The 18,779-nt window shown below is 35.6% G+C and overlaps 1 pseudogene; it reads left to right on the top strand.

Annotated features, from left to right (window-relative positions):
* Positions 1-16,041: 16,041 nt before the first annotated feature.
* Positions 16,042-16,965, top strand: LOC147485880 (uncharacterized; annotated as a pseudogene).
* Positions 16,966-18,779: the final 1,814 nt, after the last annotated feature.

The raw sequence follows: 18,779 nt of genomic DNA, 5'->3' as shown, positions 1-18,779 counted from the left end.
AGACAAAGCTCCAGTTGAAGCTATTGGAACCTTTCGTCTTGTTTTAGATGTCGGTTATCAGTTAGACTTATGTCGAACTCTTTATGTTTTGTCTATTTCCCGTAATTTGGTTTCAGTAAGTGCACTTGATAAAGTTGGTTATTCGTTTGAAGTAGGAAATGGTATTTTCAGCTTATTCAAAAATTATAGTCGAATTGGTTCTGGAATTTTGATTGAAAGTCTATACAAGTTTCATCTTGATAATCAAATTATTGAAACCCATCTTACCCTGCATTCTAAGGAAACAAAACGAGAGTCATCTTCAAATGACTTCGTATTTTTCTTAATGGCATAAAAAGATCGGGTCACATATCCGATTGAAAGAATCAAACGATTAGTAAAAGATGGTGTCCTTCCCGAGCTAAATTTTACTAATATTAAAGTATGTGTGGATTGTATTAAAGGAAAAACAACAAAACACACAAAGAAAGGAGCCACAAGAAGTACCCAGCTTCTTGAAATAATTCATACAGATATTTGCGGACCTTTTGACGTTCCAACCTTTGGGGAGAAAAGTATTTCATTACCTTTATTGATGATTACTCACGTTACTGTTATTTATACTTGTTGCATGACAAATCTCAGTCTATAGATGTTGTACAAGTGTTCATTACTGAAGTCGAACGACAACTAGACAGAAAAGTGAAAATCATAAGGTCTGATAGAGGTGGTGAGTTTTATGGAAGGTATGACGAAATAGGACAACATCCTGGACCTTTTGCAAAACTACTCCAAAAGCTTGGAATTGCTGCCCAATACACAACGCCTGGTTCCCCATGGCAGAATGGTGTAGCTGAAAGGCAAAATCGTACATATATGGAAATGGTTAGATCCATGATGAGTCATGCTAACTTACCTATATCCTTGTGGATGGATGATCTACGCACAGTTGTTTATATCTTGAATAGGGTTCCCAATAAGGTAGTTCTAAAAACACCTTTTGAACTATGGAAAGGATGGAAACCTAGTTTAAGACATCTCCAAGTATGGGGTTGTCCAGCTGAGGCTAGAATCTACAATCCACATGAAAAGAAATTGGACTTTAAAACGATTAGTGGTTACTTTATAGGTTACCCAAAAAAGTCCAAAAGATTTAGGTTCTACTGTCCTAACCATAGTACGAGAATTGTTGAAACCAATAATGCCAAATTCTTTGAGAATGGCGAAATTAGTGGGAGTAATAAAACTCAAGATGTGATCATTCCGGAAATAAGGGTACCTATTATTTTTCCCTCTATTCCGAAAGATGTTGGAAACCCTCCTGTTGTTGAACCTTTTCACAATGAGGAAAGCCCAATAAATGATCAACAACTCCATAATGATATTATTGCCAACCAACACATGGATGAAGCACCAGAGGAACCAGCATTAAGAAGGTCTCAAAGAGAAAAGAGATCCGCTATTTCCAATGATTACATGCTTTACCAAGTTGAATCTGAAGAATGGACAATTAAAGACCCGATTTCTTATTCACAAGCCATTAAGGATGTTAATTCTAGTAAATGGATTGATGCCATGAAAGATGAACTGAAATCTATGGATGAAAATAAAGTATTGAAAGTTGTTCAATTGCCACCAGGACACAAACCAGTTGGCAGTAAATGGGTCTTCAAGACCAAACACGACTGTAAAGGCAATATTGAACGATATAAAGCTAGACTTATTGCCAAAGGTTTCAATCAGAAAGAAGGCATTGATTATACTGAGACATTTTCCCCTGTGTCCAGGAAAGATTCTCTTAGAATCATCATGGCATTAGTAGCTCACTATGACCTCGAATTACATCAAATGGATGTGAAAACCGCCTTTCTTAATGGAAACTTAGACGAAGAAGTCTACATGAGTCAACCTGAAGGCTTCAAAATTGAAGGTCAGGAAGACATGGTCTGCAAACTTAAGAAATCAATATATGGACTGAAACAAGCTTCGAGGCAGTGGTATCTAAAGTTTCATGAAATCATTACTCAATTCGATTTCAAAGAAAACATAGTTGACCCTTGCATATATCTCAAGATCAGTGGGAGTAAGTTTATATTTTTGGTTATGTATGTTGATAACATATTACTGGCTAGTAGCGAGCTTGGTCTATTACATGCTACAAAAGATTATCTCTTTGAGAACTTTGAAATGAAAGATATGGGTGAGGCTTCTTATGTGATAGGAATAGAAATATTCCGTGATAGGTCACTTGGTATTTTGGGATTATCTCAGAAAGCATATATTAACAAAGTTCTAGAGCGATTTGACATGATGACATGTTCCTCTAGCCCTGTTCCACTGCATAAAGGAGACAAGCTTGATCTTGAGCAGTGTCCACAGAACCCTTTGGAACGTAAAGAAATGGGACAATATCCTTATGTTTCTCTTGTAGGGAGTTTGGTGTATGCACAAGTCTGTACAAGACCTGACATTAGTCATGCTTTTGGCATGCTGGGTAGATTTCAGAGTAACCCAAGAATTGCTCATTGGAAAGCTGCAAAGAAAGTGCTGAGATACCTCAAGGGAACAAGAAATTATATGCTCACATACAAAAAATCAAATCACCTACAGGTGATTGGTTATTCAAATTCAGATTTTGCTGGATGTCCTGACACTAGACTTTGCACTCTTGGCTATGTGTATCTCTTATGTGGAGGTGCAATATCATGGAAAAGCCAGAAATCTGAGTTGCTTTACACATCCACCATGATGGTTGAATACATGGCATGTTATGAGGCTACAATTCAGGGAACATGGTTGCGTAATTTTGTCTCTCAATTTGACGCTTTGAGTTTCATCTCTAAGCCATTAACACTCTATTGTGACAATGAAGCTGCAACCTTCTTCTCCAAGCATGACATGATATCTAAGGGAGCCAAACACATGGACCTTAAATATCTATCAGCAAGATGTTAAATTAAAGAAAATTGTCATTGAGTCTATACGTATAGATTACATGGTCGCAGACATATTCATGAAAGGACTACCTCCAAAGACATTTCAGGGACATACCGAAAGCATGGGTCTTGAAGATAGTTCTTAATTAACATTTTATGCTTTTATTTCTGTACTTGTATTTGACATTTATTGAGCTCTTAAAGCAATTCTACATATGTTATTTCGGTTTTCCATTGTGCACACATTTACGTTTGGATGAATGATAACAGAAATATTCTTTAAACAAAGACATTATGAGACCATTACGTAAATCTCCTATAACGGTCTAACTATGAAAGTTGTAAATGATGTAGTACATGGAAGTAAGCATGTTACAAAATAATGTGTGCACGCCATGACTCCCATTGACAACCGAATTAGCCACGACACTTATGATAACCAACTAAAGAAGTGTTTAGCATATAATGTGCGCCTTATGATTCCTAAAATGAAATCATTGATGGATCTTCCTATCGACCAAGTGGGAGACTGTAAGGAAATTATATTTTCTTTCCTTCCCCTAAATATGGTCATTATAGGAAATCCAATATTTTAGGATATATACTAAATATTGGTTTCTATCTTGCACAAGATTGTGCAATATCCTCTGCCTTGATGGACGGCTGAAATTAAGGAAATCCTAATTGGTAGAATCGGTTCTCTCTCCACCTATAAGTAAAAGCTTTTGTTCATCACAAAAACTTCACTTCACAAAATTCAACACATTAAGATTTGTAGGCAAGGAGAGAGAAACATATCTATTTTTTGGCGATTAAAGCATTCAATCAATAACAACATCAGACAGCAGGATCGACAAACTCTCTGCATTAGGATGTCTGGAGGTAACATTTAAATTGTTTTTTGATTAATCCTACATGTGATTATTATGTAGTTCACGATCTTAGGATTCATGTTATCTAACAATATCATGAACATGGAGATGTATTTTGAAGCACATAAAACATGTCATCAAGCTTATAAAGTATAATATCTCAACTGGAGAACAAACTTGGCAGTGGTTCGACCCATAGTACGTGCATGGAGCTTTCTCTTTTAGATGTAAGAAGTTAAGGACCGTTGGACCTTCCCTATTGATGCAAAGGTTAGTACTCTCATTACGTACAAAATCTGCTAGACTCTTGTCTAAGGACTTCTATTCTAGCAACACCAATCAATAGTTTCATACCAGAAGAGGATAGGGGTCATTTGGATGAACTCAACATCAGGAGGGCACACTTCCAAATTGACATATCAAGCACTTAGGAGGGGGAAAAAAAATCAAATTAGTGTTTGATGGCGTGGGGTAAACTAGTGTAGCCAAAACATTCTTTAAACACTTGGAAATTATTCTCTGGAAGTCTACCCACATAGGATAGACTAATACATAAAAAAAAAGTTTTCACTAGTTCCAAATGATGCTTCTCTAACAGTCATAGAGAGAACTCAAAACACCTTTTTTATGACTGCGAGAATACTAAAAAGGTGTGGTCAAGAGTGAAAGTAGAGATTGGTTTGGGAATTCATGTCAAAGGATCTAATAGAGAATGCATGTAGGAAGAAGACACCAAAGGCTGAGATTCTTAGAGACTATGTATGTGCAACTATAAGCTACTTATGGAAGGAAAGAAACAATAGGAATTTCAATAAGGTTTTCAGAAATGATGATATCTTGGCAAGCAACATCATAATGGATATGAAAGTGTATTTGGGAATCAAGATTGATACTATCGTATTATTGATGCACCTGAAACCCGAGCACTTATAGAGAGACTTGGAGTACAAGTAAAGTTCAAATTAAAGGTACCTATTTTTTGTAGATGACAATTTCCACCACATGCTACATTAAGTCGAATACTGATGGCTCTATGCATCAAGATCAAGTGGGCTATGGTGGAATGACAGTGGATGAAGATGTATAATGTATTATTAACATACACTGGAGGAGGAAAAGATCGAGTGATCAGTTCTTTATAAAAGCTATAGAGATAGGCCTCCATCTTTGTCAGCAACGTAACAAAGACTACAAAGAATTAAAGTATGTTCAGACTCTGCAGTGAAGATACTTAAAAAAACATAGATGGCCCCTTGGTACTGTAGGAACTTAGTAGAAGCTATTAGCATGTAGCAAAGGAATTAATCCTTGCAGGATGTTGTTATTTTTGCCATGTGCATAAAGAGGTAAATAGAAGTGCAGATTACTTGGCAAACCTCTCTAACACAATAGATGATTATTAATGTTGTAATATTGCACCCTTAGATAGGAAACTTTCTATTATGATTGAACAAGATGTAAGAGGAATGATATTTCAAAGATGTTAATGCAGGTAAGGGTATGTACTTTGTTTCAAAAAAAAAAAAAACTCAAAGAAGCTAGTATTTTAAGCACAAAGCCCAAGTGTACCTGAAGACCGACAGTACAAACCCATAGGGAGAAGCCCACTTTGGCCCGGGAAATGAACCCTCAGCCTCCTATATAATATGGTAATATGGGAAAAAGGTGACTCCGTGCACAATGTGAATAAACATAGGGTGTCAATGGTCTGGTTCCTAATGATGTAAGAACCAAGAACCATTTAATTTTGCAATGATGGTACAGTTCTAGTTTTTAGCAATTCTTAAAATTGTGGAACCATACCCATAACCACCGGTTCCTAGTGGGAACCCATTGGTTCCGGTTCTTCATTTCGGTTCTTAAGGCTGAGTCTAATGGCTACCTATTCTCTTATTATTGGTGGCCAAACCTGTGGATTTTACCTTCTCTCTCCATGCCAATTGAGGAATATATAAGGAGTGCATTCCACGCCAATTGAACTCGCTCCAAATGAAAAGAACGCATTCCACACCAATTGAACTCACTCCAAATTTGTACTCGCTCCAAATGAGTCACTACCAAATGAAAAAAATGCATTCCATGCCAAACCATTGCACACAAGAATCGTACTCTTTATCTTTAAAACACTGTTTTTGCAAGTTTTAGAGATACGGAGTGGTGTACCATTGAACTCAGCCTAAGAGAGTCACTCTTACACACATTTTTTATTGGTTTTATTAAGAAAATGTGTACTAGAAACACAATAATATTGCACGAACAAATGAGTCACTTTTCAAAAAATGATATAAGTACGTATTTATATATTTTATTGAATATTACGTGAAGTAAAATAATATATTTAAGGTAAACAATCAATACTTTTAAATTATTTATAATGTTAAATACTATGAAAACTACATATTACACTAACAAATAGAATTTCATATATATAAACGAACGTTTTGACTTTTTATATACTTTATTTCAAAAAAATTATGCTAAAAGTACGATAACTTTCGGTTCCAGTTCTAGTCCGGTTTTTTGTTTAATTAAAATAACCACTCGGTTCCCGTTCAAAATTATCCAATTTTTTTAGTACCCATTTCTAAATGATTTCTAAAAATAGGAACCTTAACCATCATTTTTCTTGCGGTTCCGATTCCGATTCCAGTTCCGGTTCAACGGGTACCCATTGACACTCCTAAATAAACCCATGGATATCTCATATACAATATATATATATATATTTATGAATATCGACTATAGATCTATAGTAAAAATAATAATAACTTCAAAAAATAAAGTATATTATAATTATATTCAAAATAGAGGTACGGTAACTAGCTCGATCAAAAACCAAATAAAATTAACACTACATATAGGGGTGGACCTACATCAATACTAACAGGGGCTTTAGCTAGGGTTGGGAATGGTCCGGGTTTTAACCCGAATCTGACCATATCTGAATCCATTTTATCGGATATGGTTTCTATGTTTGTGACTAGAATCCAACCCGAATATCCAAAAACCCGAACCATTTAACAAGATTCATATTTTGAAGCCTAACGATTAATTTATATCTTACATTTTTTATATATGAAAATCATTCAAATAATATATTTTTTTGTGCTTTTTAATGGATATAGATATCCAAAATCCGACCCGAATCCGAATGCCTTTAACAATTTTGGTTTTTTGGCATCACATTCGCATTCGGTTGAACTTACAGAAAGTTATGACTACATATGTTAATGAATTTGTTTTTAGGAGGATAGAGTTTGCCATTCATAAGGAACTAACGGCGCAATTTGTAGCACACACGTTTGCAGCCTCCCCTCCATAATTTTTTATATTATCATTCAACAATTAATTTATTTGTTTTTTTTTAAAAAAGAAAAGAAAAGAAAAAACTATATCTAGTTAGATGTACAAAACAAAATAAAATTCTCCTCCTCTCTCCCCTCCCCCCCCTCCTAATATATCTAACAAAAAAAATAGGAAAGTGTGGGGCCCAAAAGTCCCCAATCCAATGGTAGGTAATTATTCTCACCAAAATATGACTTGGCAAATCCAAGTGTTTGAAGGGTTTGTGCAATTTTATTAAGTGCAATCAATACAATGGGATTTATCCAAAAATCAGCCAAAAGTCAACTGGGTTTCTAAACTGTTGGGCCTCCAAATTTGATATGGTACTGCATCAATTGGGTGACCCAATTGATGTTATTGGGTTTATGGATAATGGGCAATTGGGAATGCCTTGCGCCAAAGGCGCGATGAGTTGTTTCGTGCCAAAAGCATGACGTGTTGTTTCACGCCAAACGATGAGTTATTGGGATTGCGCCACAGCGTTGAGGTCTCCTAGGTTGTAGGCCCGGGCATACCCTAGTGTTAAATAATATAATCCTGGTTCCGCCGCTGTTGTTGCCCACTCTCACCAAATTTTGCTATTACTGATCAAATATTACTTCTTACTTCATGTTAATTTGGCAACATGCCAATATAGTTGCTTAGGAAGGGTGACAACATAGCATGTGCATGGTCTATAAAAAGCTCTAAACTTTGTACAACAGTGGAGCAATAACTGCAATATTTATATCTCTCTATCACCAAAGCAGTGAGAAGGGAACAAAAGAGATTGGAAGAGATGGAAAGGTCTAAGAACAAGTGGCTGGACGTGTGGCTAGCATAAATTTCAGAAGAATGTGTTAGAACTACTGTGGGACGATTTCAATTGATTGGGTTGCTAGACTTGCTTCTATGAAATGAAAGAAACAGAAAAGGATAAATAGTCTCACATTATGTTCGATGACAAGTGCAGCTTGTGCGTACGTACGAGTGTATATATATCTTAAATTGAACTGGAAAATAATAGAGAGAGAAAAACAAGTGCATTAGTTTTACGCACCAGAAAAATGTATACATAGGAAAATGTTTAGCCCCACACGCGGCTCGCCCCATTTCAAATCACTACATCGATTTGGGATGTATGTCAATTTTTATGATTTTCATGACAATGATATGATAAATGCAAGCTCTTAACTATATAGAGACATAGAGCAGTACAAGTTCATTTAGTCAAGGAATATCAAACTTGTCAATTCAAAAAAATAAAATAAAATAAAAGCGGAATATAAAACCTGTCCTCTGGAATGTCACGATGATATCTTTACAGTTTACACCACATTTTGTTTTGTCATAAATAAATGAGCTATTGTGGAATTTAGTGATCACGCCGAAGTCTTTTCCAATATACTCGACTGTTTGATTTTCGTTGGCTGTGTAACCCACTGTACCCCTCAAGTGAAAAGGCTTTTCGAAACAAAATGAATTCTTTCCGGAGCCGTAGTATCCAAGTACAGCATCGACTTGTTGGTATACGACTCAGATTTGGATAAACCACACAGTTAAAGTTTTAGTTTCCTATTTTAAATAGGATTCTAATTTGATACCTACCTCTATAAATACGAGACCAGTTGGTGGAATTTGTAAGGTTTAATTTGTGAGAGAGAGTTTGTGAATTCTTCGGAATTAGTTTGTGAGTGATTGTACTCTATTTATTTATCTCTTGATTAGTAAAATTCTCCTCTTGCTTTGGTGGATTACAGTTAACGCTTAAATCACGTAAATCTCGCCTCCAACTTCTATTGGTTATTCGCTTTGCATTGGTAAGTGTTTTAATTAATTTGTTTTTTGTCGATTTCTATCACCACATTCAATCTTCTTTGTCCAATTGTCACGCTTCCACATTCATTTAAGTAACACGACTAACAGACTGTCTAACAATTCCCATTTTGTAAGTGGTCAAGCCCTTCAATTTGGTTTGGTTTGTAAGGTACAAAGGTGCAATATACACAGTTAAACATTCAAATGAACTTGGTTGAAAATTGAAATTGGCTGCATATGCATGCAGGTATAGTTTACCTTGTTCAATATTTTGTGGAGAGAAAATTGATGAAGTTGGTTGAGTTCATGATCTGGTAAGGACAGCCCGAACTGCCACATTGCCCAACTTATTGCATTCTCCCACAAATACAAGATCAAGAACTAGAGGAAACATCATCCTCAACATTTTTATTTTTTTTTTTTTTTTTTTGCCATTTATGCAAAAACTACTACATCGTCCCCCTGGAAATCAAATAGTAATGAAACATCAAACGTACATTGCACACGTACACTGTATCATTGTAGATATATGAAGTTAGTTGGAGTTTGTCACAACCCGCCATCAAATGATATTTTGTCCATTGCAATCAAAGTTGGATATATAATAATGTCCTGTAGACAAACTTATAATATCTTTATTTGTCTGCAGTCTCCAGAGGCATTTTTGTTTTGGTCTCTAAAATATTACAGATTTGTTCTAAATCACAATCAATTGGACCACATAACTGTATTGTGCTCAAGAAAGTGATAATTTTCCTTATAAAAGTTTGGTGTGGCAGAATATTTGATGAATTGGCGGTCTCATTTATAATTTAAACCACATATACATACTAAATATTTTTCTTCTTTTTTTTTTTTTTTTTTTTTTTTTTTGGGAGGAGTAAATTGACATTACTTTTATTTACAAGCGACCAAATAAAATTAATCAAAATCAAAATTTTAAAACAAGAAATCCTAAAATTGATACAACTAATAGTCTAAGGGTATCTCCAATGGGGAATGTAAACCGTATAAAGTGGAAATTTTACACCCCAAATATAAAAAAACTCTCTCCAATAGAGTTGCTATACCGTAGGTAAATAGTGTAATAGCTAATAGAGAGGGTGGGGAATTCTCCCTCTCGCTATTAGTTAATAAAAAGCCCGGACGTCACTTAAAATAACGTCTGTTTAACTTAAAAACTCGGACGTCACTTCAACACCAAACTTTATTTTTCTGTTTGCGACGGTCTAAGTCCGTCGCTCAGTAATTTATAAATATTAAAAACACGGACGTTGCTTTGAATGACGTTTGAAAGTGGACAACTATTTGTTTTAAGCTTTTGCGACGGACCAAATCCGTTATTTTACATTATTTTGAATGGGCTGTGACAGTTTAAGTCCGTTGCTATCTATTTTTACACATTTGCCTCCACCTACCATTGGAATAGCCACAAATAGTAAATATACACTTTATGTATTTGGGATTTCTCTAGAGTGTATAATCCTAATGGCGCCTATGTGGAGCCTATGTGGAGGTGGATTTTTCCACTCTCCATTGGAGATGCCCTAAGAGTCCAAATTTATTCACTTTCATGGCTTCATGTTTGGCAGAGTCTATTAGAGTATCTTTAGGAGAGAAACCAAGAAAACACAAAAAAATTTAACCAAACCAAACACCAAACCAAAAGAATACCAACCAGCTTCAGGAGAAACATCAAATATTCGACATCAAATGACGCGGTTTTGGATAAATCGTGCTATATAGCCCACACGGCTTTCTCAAAATCGCACCACTGAAGCCCATCTTAAAAGGCCAAGCCCACACGATTTTTCAGAAACTTCGGCGATGTGTCGCACATTAACTTTTTTCTTTTTTCTCTTTCCAAATCTCTCGCGCGGTTTTAGCAAAATCGCATGATTGAAAGTTCACACTCTAACCCAAGCCCATGCGGTGTTCAAAAAACCGCGCGGTTTTTCCAACTGCGAGAGAGATTTGATACAGCACCAAAATTATAACCAAATTTTGGCCAATTTGGTGTTTGGTTTGGTGTTTTTTTAATATTTTTATCAATATGTGTCTCTCCTGTAGATGAAAAAACACCAAATTATTGGAAATTATCTCACCTAAAAATGCTCTTACAATTTGCCGTCTTGGTACCGTTTAACTGGCTTACTGGCCTAAAAGATATAAAGACCTCCAATTATTTGATAAGATTTTATGAGAACAGTAAAGTGTTGTTTAAATTTTACTTAATATTAGGGCCAAGTAAAACATTGCCCAATTACAAATTACTTCAACAACATTCCATATTATATATTTTCTATATGATGGGAAAAAAAATGAACATGTCTTCAGTGCGCAGGTCGTATGGTGCGCAAGTAATATGGGCCTTTGGATCAGTGCTTTTGCCATTAAATACACACGTACTCTTTGGTATGAGTGGCCGAGATGTAATGGCGCACCATACATATGGCGCACCATAGATTTAGCCAAAAAAAAAATAGAGTACCGAAAAAATTAATGTTAATTGGGCCACTAAAAACAAAACGCTTCAACCTGAAGAATCTCATGATTGGGCCCACGAACTGACCCACTAATAACAGGCCCGAGATCTCACAAACAGGGCAACAATCAATTCCGTTACGTTATTACGACAAATATAGGACACGTTCGACGACATTATCAGGCGTCTGGATCTTCTTCCTTTCACCAAACGGAACCTTTTGTTTGATTTATACTTTTGTAAGTGTCTAGACTCTAGACTTGGGTCCCATAATACTTCAATTAAAACTCCAATATAACTTATTACAAAAGAACAAACGGGTTTTAGAGAAAGTGTTCGATTCAATGTTCATGCGCTAAATATTCTAAAACGTTAAACGCACATAATAGTATGCACTTTGCACTAAGGCGATCGAAGAATGCTACACCAGCTGACCGGCCTACACAAGTTACAGATTCCACATACCAGAGCTTGTGCCTATTAGGGTCAGATCAGGCCTCAGGGTATATCCATATTCATATTTATTTGGCGGCAAAATCTTTATCATATCCGACTCATTTGGATTCAGGGCGAATTCGGATATTCCATATATTTTATGACACAAAAAAATATAGAAATTTTCTAACAAATCGTGATTCATGTTTTCGTCGCTGATCCATTTTAATTTCCTAACAAATTGTTTTAATCAAGTCTTAAAAACATGCTTTAATTTCTCAACAAATTGTTTTAATTAAGTTTTAAAAACCCATTTTTTTAATTTGGGGGAGGGGGAATCCCGTTTTAATTTAGAATAAGGATTCCGTTTTAATTAAAAGTGCTAGATTTTTCTTTTTGAATAAGGGAGGAATTCCCATTATAATAGATTCTCGTTTTAATTAAAAGTGCTAGAATTTCTCTTTTCAATAGGAGAGAAATTCTCATTTTAATAGGAGTTGTTGACGTGGAATTTTAAGAGAGCTAGAAAAATACCTCTTGTGGGAGCTTTAATATTAACAAGGTTTTAGACCCGGCCATATGGCCGGAATTATTTCTAAAATTCACAGCCCATAAATTTTTGCAAGGAATTCAATGACGGATAATTATTAACATAATTTTTTAGAATTGATTTAGAGATTGGAGTTGTATAAAATTTCCTTGCGAGATGTTGATTAACTTATTAGAGTTGTGATTGTATTATGAAACTTCTTAAGATTAAGAGCTTATGTTGTATTATGAAACTTTTTATGATTTAAGAGTATCCACGTGGCATACTTCTTTTTCAAAAACGTGCTATCTAGAAAATAGATAGTTCACATAAGATGTACTCTGCTTTAATATAGAGAGAGGTGATATACATTGATCGTGTGATATTAGAAATCTTAACGTCTCTTCCACTCCTTCCTAGATGTTGCATATTGACAAAAACACGTACAGCATAATTTGTTGTTCAAATTTTGTGTATGTGGAACTTGATCATGTGGCTTACTTTCTAATTTGAAATTGGAAACAGTAACGAACCCACAACTTTGTGTTGGGAACATATTTTAGGCATATTTTAGGATTTTGGAATTGCCGTTCCAAAAACCAAAATTCTAGGTGGAGATCCAGTATTCTGATTAAATATCAAAATTTTACATTAACCTTGTATTATCATTTCAATACCGTTTTGAAATTGAAATATTTGACGGCATTCTGAAAATCCGTTCGAAATGAAGAACTATAATTAGTAATATAGTTGGAAACATCCAATTCAACGCACACCAATATAATACAATTTCGAAAATCCAATATGGCAGGTTTTGCTTGGGTCTATAAATATTCATTGTAATGTTAAGTTTTGTGAGCACACAATACACAATTCAGAGAGCTCATAATGTATATGGTACAATGCAAGAAATTATTGTAGGCAATAGCCAAATTTGTGAGTCAATTGTGATTATTGTGCAATATCGTAAGTTTGGGCGTGTCAAAATTGTGTGCATTGTGAGAGAGAGATTGGTGTTTGTGTGAGGCTCATGACATTATAATTATATTGGAATTTGGTGTGTGCACTTGTAGACCTAGGCAATTGTCGAACCACATAAGTTCCTTGTGAGTAATTTAGAAAGTGTATTAGTTGTAGTGTTTCTTTCTCTTTGTATGTGAGTTATTTGGATATAATGAAGTATTCGTAGACAATTAGCCCATCTTGGTGCCATGTCCCATGGCAAAAGATTAGTTTCAAAGGGGAGCAGTCGAATCCGATTCTACCCAAACTAGCAACCAATCAGCCATCCTCTAGTGATAGAAAGTTCTACTCCTTCAAGAATGACTCATCTGTAATTGTTATCCACACCAATAGATCTCTAATATGTGAGCTTGAACTAACCTTCATGATCTCTGTACCCCTAATCCATCAACTGGTCCTGAATTACCCAAAGCACAGTCATCGGTGTTAATCTAGCTTGACAATGTCTATTTCTGGAGGTAGCTTAATGCCTTGCTTGATATTAGGTATTGGGCAATGTCTCAAAGAAATCTTACAAGCAACCTCCCACAAACTTATCTTTTTCATTGTTGAAAAAAAAGTCGTTTGACAAGTATGCACTAGTAGAGACTTAGCTTGATACCTGACCGAGGCTTTACACTTGTTTAGGTCCCTTGAACTGAATACTATTTCTCAACTCTCACAATTAAAAGATACCAAAGTACTAGCAATTGCATAGTCCTATGGATGTTTCAATCTTGGACTCTAAAGTCTTGCAATTTCACTATTGCTTTAGTGGTTGTACGTGTTGGTGTTTTTGTTTTGTCGTTGATTCAAAGATCTATAGTGTAATTTGTAATGATCGAGTAAGGATTTAGTGCAAATTTTTGTTAGTCAGCTTTAGTGTGATCTCTAATGAGTAAGGAATTTTTAGATAAAACCCTCCATGGGTTGCGCTTTTGAGTGAACCCCCATTATTTGGCAACTCACACTTAACTACAATTCCATCCTATTTATGTTAGTGTAACCTCCATATTTGTGCTAATGACCATTCTACAATTGTCTTCTTCTTTTTCCCCAATTCTAATTGCTTCTATTGTAACAATCTTCTTCTCAAAACCCCAAATACCTAAAATCCACCATCAACAATTTGATATGAAAAGATGTATGCTCCATTAAACACATATGTCTAAATTTAACTCAAAGGATAGTACTAAATTTAACTTATCTATCTTAGCCTCTACTGCCTATATAATTTGGGTAGATAGAAATTTTCTGGTTTTTTATCCTCGTTATAAAGCTGTTAACCCATCTCAGGTGCTGGAACAAGCACGAAGGTGTTTTATTCCTGCTCATTCTCCAGTGAATTTGAAATACTTGATACCTGATTCTCATCTTCCTGACCTTTTTATGCTTGCATGTGACGGCAGTTTCGACCCTATTTCCTCACAAGCTGGTGTAGGCTACACTCTAAATAAATGGGCTTATGACTTATGTTTTGCAGGAAGCATGCACGTCTCAGTAGGCTCAGCCGAAGAGGTAGAGCTGCAAGCGGTAAAAGTAGGATTAGAATAAGCTCATCATCTAAGTGTTAGCAAGGTGGTGGTTTGTTCAGATAATAAGAGTATTGTTCAAGAGCTCAATGGAGATTCTACTGTGTCTTGGTGTTGTGATGGTCTTTTGCATGAGATACTTAATCTCAAAGCTAGTTTTAGTTTCTGCAAAATTGTCTTTTGCCCGAGGGAGTTGATCAGACATACCCATCCATGGCAGCATCAGCAACCCTTCATAGTCTTTTAGTCTCTACTAACCAAGTTCCTATGCCTGTGAAACTTGGTTTTTCTGAAGTCCAATTTTGTACGAACTATTTGCTATTTGTTAATGAAATCGCAAAGTTTGGCAAAAATAAATAAATAAATAAAAAATAAACAAATATGTCTTGATCATTAACACAGTAAAAGCTTTTTCTAACGAGTTATTATTATTAGGGTAATTTTGACTTAACCCCCCACAGATGGGTAGCGGTTTGACTAAACCCCCCATTTTTAAAATCATTTGAGTTTGCCCCCCATTCCGTCAATTTTGTGTGTAAATGGACTTTTGGTATTTTAGCTATTGACCATTTTACCCTTATGAAATAGATGTTGCATTGCCCCCCACATTAACACGTTAAACCTAGCTTTGCGAAAACCCCCCAAACGTTGCCATTATTTAATTCTTGCACTCTCTCTTTGTATTTTACCTATTGACCATTTTGCCCTTTCTGACAAATTAAGGGTTTTTTTTTTTTTTTTTTTTTTTTTTTTTTTTTTTCTTCATTAAAACAAATTAAGAGGTTTACTATTAGTTAGTGTAAACCCCCCAAACGTCAGTATGCTATTTGCATAAACCCCCCAATTTTTTAGTTAACCGTAAACGAAGAAGAATAATGTAAAGAAGAAGATGAAATATGATAATAGAACCTGAGATCGTTGATTTGTGTTGCTAACCTCGCAAGTAAAGTACCCCACTAAATGCTCCTGCCATGCTATCCAAAATCAGTACTAGATTATGATTTATTTGATGTTGAATGACAATTTGATAATTTCAGTGTTGGGCTTCCTATTTAATTAGATCTACTTCGGCAAACTTATCAAATTAAACAACAAGACACAACATTGTATGGATGCTGATCGAATGGTAATGACGGGCAACCATTCCGCCCATGATGACGGGATGGGCTTTTGGAAATTCATGTTGGCGAGCTCAGTTGCAGACATGGTTGAACACATGGCAATGTTCCCAGTTGACACTCTCAAAATCCATATGCAAATGTTCGGCACCACTTCCACCGCCTCATCATTTGCCCACCGCCATAATACTGGTAAAGTTTTTACCTCAATTATGCGAAAAGAAGGTCCATTAGGCTTTTATTGTGGCATAGGTGCCGGTCTAGCTCACGCCGTTTTATTTTACGGTTTACGAAGTATCTAAAGAAAAACTAGGCAGAAATAAGCTAGGACACCACCCGTTAGCCCACATTCACAAAGATCGCGTGCTTTCGATGATCGCAAGTGATGTAGTATTGACTCCATTGGATGTGGTGAAACAAAGAGGTTGCAATTAAAGAAGAGTCCTTATAGTGGAGTTAAGGATTGTGTGACAAAGATGTTGAAGGAATAGGGGTTTAGAGCTTTTTATGCTTCGTATAGAATTACGGTTGTGATGAATCGCCTTTTTTTTGTGCACTTTGCTACTTACGGGCGATGAAGAAGGTTTTTGAGTGAGATATCGTTAGAGAATGCGAGTGAAGAACAAATCTTGGTTCATCTAACGGCTGGTGGAGTGGCTGGTGCTTTGGCTAGTGCAGTTACCACTCCATTGGATGTTGTCAAAACCAAATTGCAATGTCAGGGTGTGTGTGGTGCTGACAAATTTAGCAATACTTCAATCCGAATGGTGCTCAAACAGATAGTTGCAAAAGAAGGGCCCCAAGCTCTGTTGCGAGGATTGAAGGCAAGAGTGTTATTTCATGCTCCTGCAGCTGCCATATGCTGGTCCACGTATGAAGCCATGAAAATATTTCTTCATCATGTTCATGAGAGCTCAGTACCCTTCCAATTGTGAGAACTTTGGAAACTAAACAAATATGTCCCAATCGTGAGATTTTTCTTTCTTTTGTTTTGTTAACTAAAAAAAAATTGGGGGGTTTATGCAAATATCATATTGGCGTTTGGGGGTTTACACTAACTAATAGTAAACCTCTTAATTTGTTTTTAATTAAAAAGGAAAAAAAAAAAACCTTATTTTGTCAAAAAGGGCAAAATGGTCAATAGATAAAATATGAGAGAGAGAGAGTGCAAGAATTAAATAATGGCAACGTTTGGGGGGTTTTCGCAAAGCTAGGTTTAACGTGTTAATGTAGGGGGCAATGCAACATCTATTTTATAAGGGTAAAATGGTCAATAGCTAAAATACTAACGTCTATTACACACAAAATTGACGGAGTGGGGGGCAAACTCAAATGATTTTAAAAATGGGGGGTTTAGTCAAACCGCTACCCATCTGTGGGGGGTTAAGTCAAAATTACCCTTATTATTATCTATGTCAATGTCCCCACTTCTCCTTTTTCGAGCTTATAAATGTGTTGACAAATAGTAAAAAAACCTAACAATAATTTAAATTTAAATAATAATGAGAACGTTGTGCCAAGTACACCAATCAACCAACATGAAATCGTCAATTGACAAATTTGACACAACAAACAATCAACTAACCAAACAAGCTTGATAGTTTATCCATTTTGATTCTTTAGTATGAAATGAATAACAAATTAACAAATATCCAATGAAAAGATATATACCAAATAAATCTAAAACTTACCAAAAATACCAAATAATACGAATTGAAGAGACAAAGATATGAGTGGTTCAAAAATATCTACGTCTACGAGAGAGGAAAGAAGAGAATTCACTAATCAAAAGAAAAAGAGTATAATTAGGGTACCCTATAATCACTCTCAATAGAACTCACAAATTTTCTCTTAGGCTGGGTGCAATGGCTCTCCATTCTCTTAAAAACGGAGGGAGTGGCGGTGGTTTTTCCCTCCTATTTCTATATAACTCTCCATATATATAGAGTATTATTGAGAAATAGAGAGTGCATTCCACGCGAGTTGAAATAGCGTGGTTTGTAAAAATCCAAATGGCTCCACTTAAAGTGGCGTAGAATGCAAAATACAATTTCATATTGCCTCATTTGAAGTAGCGTAGAATATTTTTTTTTTTTTTTTGGTTTTCATTCTGCATTGATCGAAGTGGTGTGAAAAATGGGTTTCAAACCACGCCAGTTCAAGTGGCGTAGGATTGTTCAAACTATTGGTTCACCTAAACCTACTATTTATCCGTATAACACTGTTATTTTGAGAGATAGAAATAGAGAGTAGCATACAATTGGACTCAGCCTTACAAACAAGGCTAACAAAGTATTGCTCTCACAATAAAATCTTGGCTCAATCATAATATACAAGACAACGGGTATTTATAGAACCTATGTACATGGCTGAGATTAGTAATTTTTTTTATTGGCAAATTTGTTTTAAATGAGATCAGTAACTTTTTTTTATACTGGCGGGATTCGAGCCCCAAACTTTTGGTATCATCACCCAAAAATTTTACCGACTTTGAGATTAATAATTGGTTCTCATACCAATCAAATCTCCAAAACCGTATGGAGATGAGCTTCATAGCCAATTAGAAAGTGTTTCCATAACCACGGAAAACAGTGGCCCTGTGTTCCCAACTAGTTTTACTGGGCACCAAAAAAAAAGTAGTTTTGGGCACCCAATAGTTTTGCTGATTTCTTCATTTTGATTCTTGGCTGATGTAAATAGCAACTGATACATCACAAGGTAGAAATGGACCACAATTCCCTTGATAGAG

Source organism: Coptis chinensis, chromosome 7 (assembly GCF_015680905.1).
Source record: "Coptis chinensis isolate HL-2020 chromosome 7, ASM1568090v1, whole genome shotgun sequence".
NCBI lineage: Eukaryota > Viridiplantae > Streptophyta > Magnoliopsida > Ranunculales > Ranunculaceae > Coptis > Coptis chinensis.
The sequence above is the reverse complement of the archived record's forward strand: the minus strand, read 5'-3'. Positions and strand labels throughout refer to the sequence as shown.